This window comes from Physella acuta, unplaced genomic scaffold (assembly GCF_028476545.2).
Source record: "Physella acuta isolate Inbredline_101_S28 unplaced genomic scaffold, ASM2847654v3 ptg002095l, whole genome shotgun sequence".
NCBI classification, from domain to species: domain Eukaryota; kingdom Metazoa; phylum Mollusca; class Gastropoda; family Physidae; genus Physella; species Physella acuta.
This window is the reverse complement of record NW_026733596.1, coordinates 29,597-37,212: the sequence shown is the minus strand read 5'-3', so window position 1 is coordinate 37,212 and position 7,616 is coordinate 29,597. Positions and strand designations below refer to the sequence as shown.

At 33.7% G+C, this 7,616-nt stretch overlaps 1 pseudogene; it reads left to right on the top strand.

Moving 5' to 3' along the window:
- The first annotated feature begins 6,446 nt into the window (after window positions 1–6,446).
- On the top strand, window positions 6,447–6,540 carry LOC131932147 (uncharacterized; annotated as a pseudogene).
- Window positions 6,541–7,616: the final 1,076 nt, after the last annotated feature.

Sequence of the window (7,616 nt, the reverse complement as noted above, 5' to 3'; positions counted from 1 at the left end):
TCCTAGAAAAAATAGTTAATGAACTCGATTAATAGATTTTATTTGACATTCGACCTATTCATCCACGCAAAATATCTACATGACATTTCCTCCCCCCCTCTCGTTTGTATTTTAAATTACATAAATGGACCGGTTACTTGCATTTTCTCTCATAAAAGTTAAGTGCTACAACATAATATGTCGGCCACTTCCATATTACACACTCCATGAATGTAACAAGATTGTTTTTATTTTTACCGATGCGCGAATTTCACGGGCGTAGACAGGATTTATTGTGTGATGTCTGTCAAGGTCACTGGTTGTCTATCAAGGTCGTTGGTTGTCTGTTAAGGTCATTGGTTATCTGACAAGGTCGTTAGTTGTCAATGTTGGTGTTTTCTAAACTTTTTTCAGAATAAATGGCTTAACGTAACTGAGTATGGGGAGTATGGTCATTATTTATTGCGGAAATTATAGTAATAATCTTTAAAAAATTAAGGATTCAATTTCAAAAGGAAACTTTTAAATCACTTATCTATGGGCTATGGTCAATTGCTTCTCGAGCAAATACTTTTCTCTTGACTTCAGTCTTGAGAATGGTCCATGGAATTAATCCCTTAATCCCGAATTTTTCCATTATCATATTGGATTTGCAATGTTAAATTGCAGTGTGTCATTAATCTTTATGCCACCATGTCACATGGCCGCACCATGTATATTGGCATGGATATGCATTTAGTACGTTACATATTTTATGCAGTTAGCATTCAATGTAAAGGCAAACCCTGAGATAAGTGCATTTAAAGTTTCCCAATAAAAATACATAGCGAGCAGCTTTTATACTCACGTGTAAAGAACGGATAAAAATTATGGTTTCGTTGTTATGAATAAGCATGTGTTAATTTCTGATAAATAAAATAAAGACATCATTAATTTGTATTTGGTAAATGTTTTAATTGTTTTTGTTTTTATTGAATTCATTTTAAAAAAATAGGAGTGTGTATACTATTTCTAAAGATGTAAGTAAATTATTTATTTTCAATAATACTTTGTCTCCCTTACCTAACCTAATATCGACATAAATGAGGAAAACATTCCGCAAAAGCAATACCAATGCAATAGTTGTAGATTTATTACATTTTTTTCCTTTAAAAGCATATCAATATTTTGGTGTAGATTTTCGCAAATCCATTTTATTGTTTTGCTTAGCGAAAACATATTGTAAAAATCTAAAACATCTAGAATATCCATCAATTTAAAAAAAACAACGGAATTTCCCTATCTAAAGATGGTATTTTTATGGGTTTACAAGTTTTAAAAGGGGTTTCCCCATGCTAAAAATGTCTGATCTTGTTAACTGGGGAAAAAATGTCAATAAGAATTAAGAGAGTCGAGGCTAGTAGGTCTATAGGCTTTATACGCATACTTATCCTCATGTTTAAAATAACTGCGCAAATCAATTTGAAACATATGTCAGTAAACCGAAGCACAGAAACCGTTGTAAAGTGCACATCAAAGTGTGTTTAAAATAGTTAAACTACACATAGTTTATACTATGGCATGCACTGTCACAAGAGTTTACAAAGATTATTGAATAGAAGTAAGGCGTTGTTGCTGTTCTCTTGTCCGTGTTTTGTCGCCTTTGAGAGGAATATGGTAACGCCCCCAGAAAGTGTACGAACGGATATCGATGAACTGTGTGAAATCAGCAAGGTGACTAAAATTTGGTGATACCAATCTTTCTTTCAGTTATAGGTGACTATAATGTGGTGATACAAACTTTCTTTCACTTATAGGTGACTAAAATCTGGTGACAACAATTTTCTTTCACTTATAGGTGACTAAAATTTGGTGATACCAATCTTTCTTTCAGTTATAGGTGACTAAAATTTGGTGATACCAACTTTCTTTCAGTTATAGGTGACTAAAATTTGGTGATACCAATCTTTCTTTCAGTTATAGGTGACTAAAATTTGGTGATACCAATCTTTCTTTCAGTTATAGGTGACTACAATTTGGTGATACCAACTTTCTTTCTGTTATAGATGACTAACATCTGGTGACACCTACTTTCTTTTGGTTATAGGTGACTAAAATTTGGTGATACCAACTTTCTTTCAGTTATAGGTGACTAAAATTTGGTGATACCAATCTTTCTTTCAGTTATAGGTGACTACAATTTGGTGATACCAACTTTCTTTCTGTTATAGGTGACTAAAATTTGGTGATACCAACTTTCTTTCGGTTATAGGTGACTAAAATTTGGTGATACCAATCTTTCTTTCAATTATAGGTGACTAAAATGTGGTGATACCAACTTTCTTTCGGTTATAGGTGACTAAAATTTGGTGATACCAACTTTCTTTCTGTTATAGATGACTAACATCTGGTGACACCTACTTTCTTTTGGTTATAGGTGACTAAAATTTGGTGATACCAACTTTCTTTCAGTTATAGGTGACTAAAATTTGGTGATACCAATCTTTCTTTCAGTTATAGGTGACTACAATTTGGTGATACCAACTTTCTTTCTGTTATAGGTGACTAAAATTTGGTGATACCAACTTTCTTTCGGTTATAGGTGACTAAAATTTGGTGATACCAATCTTTCTTTCGGTTAAAGGTGACTAAAATTTGGTGATACCAACTTTCTTTCGGTTATAGGTGACTAAAATTTGGTGATACCAACTTTCTTTCTGTTATAGGTGACTAAAATTTGGTGATACCAACTTTCTTTCGGTTATAGGTGACTAAAATTTGGTGATACCAACTTTCTTTCTGTTATAGGTGACTAAAATTTGGTGATACCAACTTTCTTTCGGTTATAGGTGACTAACATCTGGTGACACCTACTTTCTTTTGGTTATAGGTGACTAAAATTTGGTGATACCAACTTTCTTTCAGTTATAGGTGACTAAAATTTGGTGATACCAATCTTTCTTTCAGTTATAGGTGACTACAATTTGGTGATACCAACTTTCTTTCTGTTATAGGTGACTAAAATTTGGTGATACCAACTTTCTTTCGGTTATAGGTGACTAAAATTTGGTGATACCAATCTTTCTTTCAATTATAGGTGACTAAAATGTGGTGATACCAACTTTCTTTCAGTTATAGGTGACTAAAATTTGGTGATACCAATCTTTCTTTCGGTTAAAGGTGACTAAAATTTGGTGATACCAACTTTCTTTCGGTTATAGGTGACTAAAATTTGGTGATACCAACTTTCTTTCTGTTATAGGTGACTAAAATTTGGTGATACCAACTTTCTTTCTGTTATAGGTGACTAAAATGTGGTGATACCAACTTTCTTTCAGTTATAGGTGACTAAAATGTGGTGATACCAACTTTCTTTCAATTATAGGTGACTAAAATCTGGCGACACCAACTGTCTTTCACTTATAGGTGACTAAAATTTGGTGATACCAACTTTCTTTCTGTTATAGGTGACTAAAATTTGGTGATACCAACTTTCTTTCAGTTATAGGTGACTAAAATTAGGTGATACCAACTTTTTTTCAGTTATAGGTGACTAAAATTTGGTGACAACAATTTTCTTTCACTTATAGGTGACTAAAATTTGGTGACACCAACTTTCTTTCAGTTATAGGTGAGTAAAATTTGGTGATACCAACTTTCTTTCAGTTATAGGTGACTAAAATGTGGTGATACAAACTTTCTTTCAGTTATAGGTGACTTGTGTCTGGTGACACCAACTTTTACTTATAGGTGACTAAAGTCTGGTGACACCAACTTTTACTTATAGGTGACTAAAGTCTGGTGACACAAACTTTCACTTATAAGTGACTAAAGTCTGGTGACACCAACTTTCACTTATAGGTGACTAAAGTCTGGTGACACCAACTTTCACTTATAGGTGACTAAAGTCTGGTGACACCAACTTTTACTTATAGGTGACTAAAGTCTGGTGACACCAACTTTCACTTATAGATGACTAAAGTCTGGTGACACCAACTTTCACTTATAGGTGACTAAAGTCAACTTTGTGTTTCAGTTATCGTATGCCTAATTCAACTTCCACATCATATTAGCTCAATTCGTACAATTTTTACTAATTTAAAAAGGTTTTTTTATTATCTTTGAATCTGCTCGTTCACTAGTTTAACTATTAAAATTCTTTGAGAGAAAAAAATGTATTAAAATTGGTGACATATTTCCATAAAGCGAAGGAATATGAAAATGCGGTATCGATACTGCTAACAGGGTACCTAGTTTGTGAGACATGTTGCATAGTCTGCTAAATGGATAAACCTAAAATAAATATGCTAGTAAGAAAGTTTAATAAATAATGAAGATAATCCCACTAAAATCCAACTAGCTACCATTTTGGGACAATCTCAACTCAAAGACCTTAATGTAATCGATTTTACTGAATATTCAAGGATATTGGTAACTGAACAAGACAATATGTAGGGGTGCAAACTGATTTTTTAAAACGGTCCCAGAGCTTTTTTGAAAGTTGCTATGTCAAGAACTCATAATTCTAAGATAGTGTGCACTAAATTTGTTCATATATCTCAAGAAGTAAATAAACCGGGAGTGATCTCCCCTAAACTTTCTCAAATATTCTTATATGAAAAACAGGGTATGGGAACTCGGGATATAGACATGATTTTTAATCCATTTTAAATACTTAAACTTTTTAAAATAGAATAAAATCTCGTGGAAAAAGAATTGCACACCAAGTGAACGTCAAATAAAGATGTGCATAATAGTGCGCAATATTATTAGTACTTTATAGATTTACACACGTTTTTTTTGAGAAATTGGAAATAGCGGAAATTACTCAAAGTTTGATAGAAGGTAGAGAATTAGATTATTTACTTACATGTGAAATTTTATTTATCTATCTGAAATAGTACTCAAGTTATAGGCTTTTGAAAAATTCAAAGTAGACAAAGTACTACTTCCGGTTATCGGAAATCGCTCAAAAGTTGATACGTATCTACGATTTTGATAAAATACTTATATATAAAATTTCATCAACCTAGCTGTAACGGTACTCAAGTTATCGTGTTTGCACAGACAGACAGACACACACACACACACACACATACGGACAAGATTGCAAAATTATGTTTTTCCGTATCAGTGAGGTATAAAACGTCAAATACTTTCTCTATACTTCTTATATACGAGAAAGTAAAAATGATTTGGTAGCTATTTCACTCATTTTCCTATTCATTAAAATTAAAACTATTAAATACATCCAGAAAAAAAAAAGATTTAATCGAATACATATAAACATGCTTATACCGTGTTTTCTAGACTACTTTCTTCGGGGTGGGAAAAGGGGGGGGGGGGGGGGGGGGGAGAGCCAGACAAATTAATTCTATTTCGTTTGGGGCGATAGACGATTTTCGGGAGGGGGCAGGCAGAGCCTCCCTCCCCCCCCCCCCCCCCCCCCCGAAGAGATGCCTGGAAGAAACTGCGCGTATACACTTACTTACAAGGGTATATGGAACATATATATATATATATATATATATATATATATATATATATATATATATATATATATATATATATATATATATATATATATATATATATATATATATATATATATATACATTATATAACTTTTTAATTTTCCGCTGGGTGTGTGGGGTGACACCACATTAGATGCCGCACCGGGTGACACCCGACCTTGTTACGCCACTGATAATACTTATATATGAAATTTCATCGACCTAGCTGTAACGGTACTCAAGTTATCGTGTTCACAGAAATACACACACAAACACAGACAGAATTGCAAGGCCCAGTTTTTTCGACTCGATTACGCGTAAAACTCCAAACATTTTATAAATCTGGCTTTAGAATTTTTGCCTGATTGAAATAAATCCTATATAGATCTACTCCGTATATGACGAAGTACTGAGAAGTAAAACCTTGAAAACTGTCAAAATTTCATGTGATTTTTGTGCAAGATTAAAAGAAAGTACAAAAAAGCGCACTGAAAGGAAGAAAACCTAGAATAAACTTATATAAGAATATTCGAGAACGTTTAGGGGAGATCATTCCCGGTTTATCTATTGCACGATTACAATACTTCCTCTATACTTTGTATACTAGAAAGTAAAAAGCGTATGGTAAGGGAAATAACTTAAAATTTAAATTGATAAACACACAAACTGTGCAAACACGTTGTTTAATTGGAGTTTTCAATTAATTGAAAATATGTATTAATTTTGGAATACTAACAGTTTTGAACAATTCTAAATATTGCAATTTTTTAAATAAAATCTAATGCTTTATTTTATCTTTATTAAAAACTAAAAGACAATAAAAATATGTATTATATTTTGGTATAGTTGAGATCCCTTACGTGTTAAGATGTTGCAATCGTTGTAGTTGGTGTAAATCTATATATATAAAGCAAAAAAAAAAAAAAAAAAAAAAAAAAAAAAAAAAAAAAAAAAAAATAAAATAAAGCAAAGTGGATCGCTTCTCGGCCTTTTGGCTAAGATCAAAGTGTAGTATCTGTTATGTATCTACATAAATCTTAGTCATTTGGTCGGCTAGCGGCAAGCCCTTTTTAGGGCTGGCTGCCGGGGCTGAGAAGTTGGTCATCGAGGCATCGAATGCAAAAGATCGTGTGGTGTTGCGCCCACACATCCCTCGATTGCACATAGCTCTCGAGAAGAGCCACCTAGTACTTGTACCATGGTGGCTTCAATGTACGAGTGGCTAATAATCAATTCTTTTCAGCTAGACCAGGGGTCGGCAACCTTTTGAAGCCGAAGAGCCAAAAGTTACGATTTTCAAAATTTCCCAGGTTTTAAAGAGCCACAAACATTTTTTTTTATTTCAAATATTGTATTTTTTATTAAGATTATTAGTATTAGTGCAAGGAGCTGGAGAGCCGCATCTTGATATCAAAAGAGCCGCATGCGGCTCGCGAGCCGCAGGTTGCCGACCCCTGAGCAAGACGACGCCTACCTAGGAGCAATCTTAGGTAGGATGTTCCGTCCCAACACAATTGAACCTATACTCAAAGCTCTTTAGAAATCAATAAAGAAATGATAAATTAAAAGAGAAAATAAAGAAGCAAAATAAAGAAGCAAAATTACAAGAGAAAATAAAGAAGCAAAATTAAAAAAGAAAATAAAGAAGCAAAATTACAGGAGAAATTAAAGAAGCAAAATCATTGAAGATACTGAAAGGCAAGAAAAGACAAAAAGATGGAAAGTAAAGACAAATTAAAACAGGAAGTAACAAGAATCAAGACGGAAAAGCAGATTCAAGAAAGGAAACTGAAGTCTAAAGGCAAGAAAGCAAAGACAAGAAGAAACAAGAATCAAGACGTGAAACTGATTGTACATTGTATGATATTTCATGTAATTTTCATGTAATAAAAATGCGACCTATCCGCACAGTGAGCTCCTTGCTCGAGTGGAGTACACTGTGTGGAGGGAAAATAAAAAATATTAAAAAAAAAAAATATAAAGCAAAGTGGTCAAGTGCCCGATAGGGCACTTCCCGGCGATGCAGGCGCGTCAAATTTGGCACGATGGTGCCTTGGGGCGATAGAACACGAGGGCCGGTGACGGTTTGGCAAAACGTCTACGGAGAGGAGGTCAAAACTGACCTCGACTGACCGGCGCCTTATA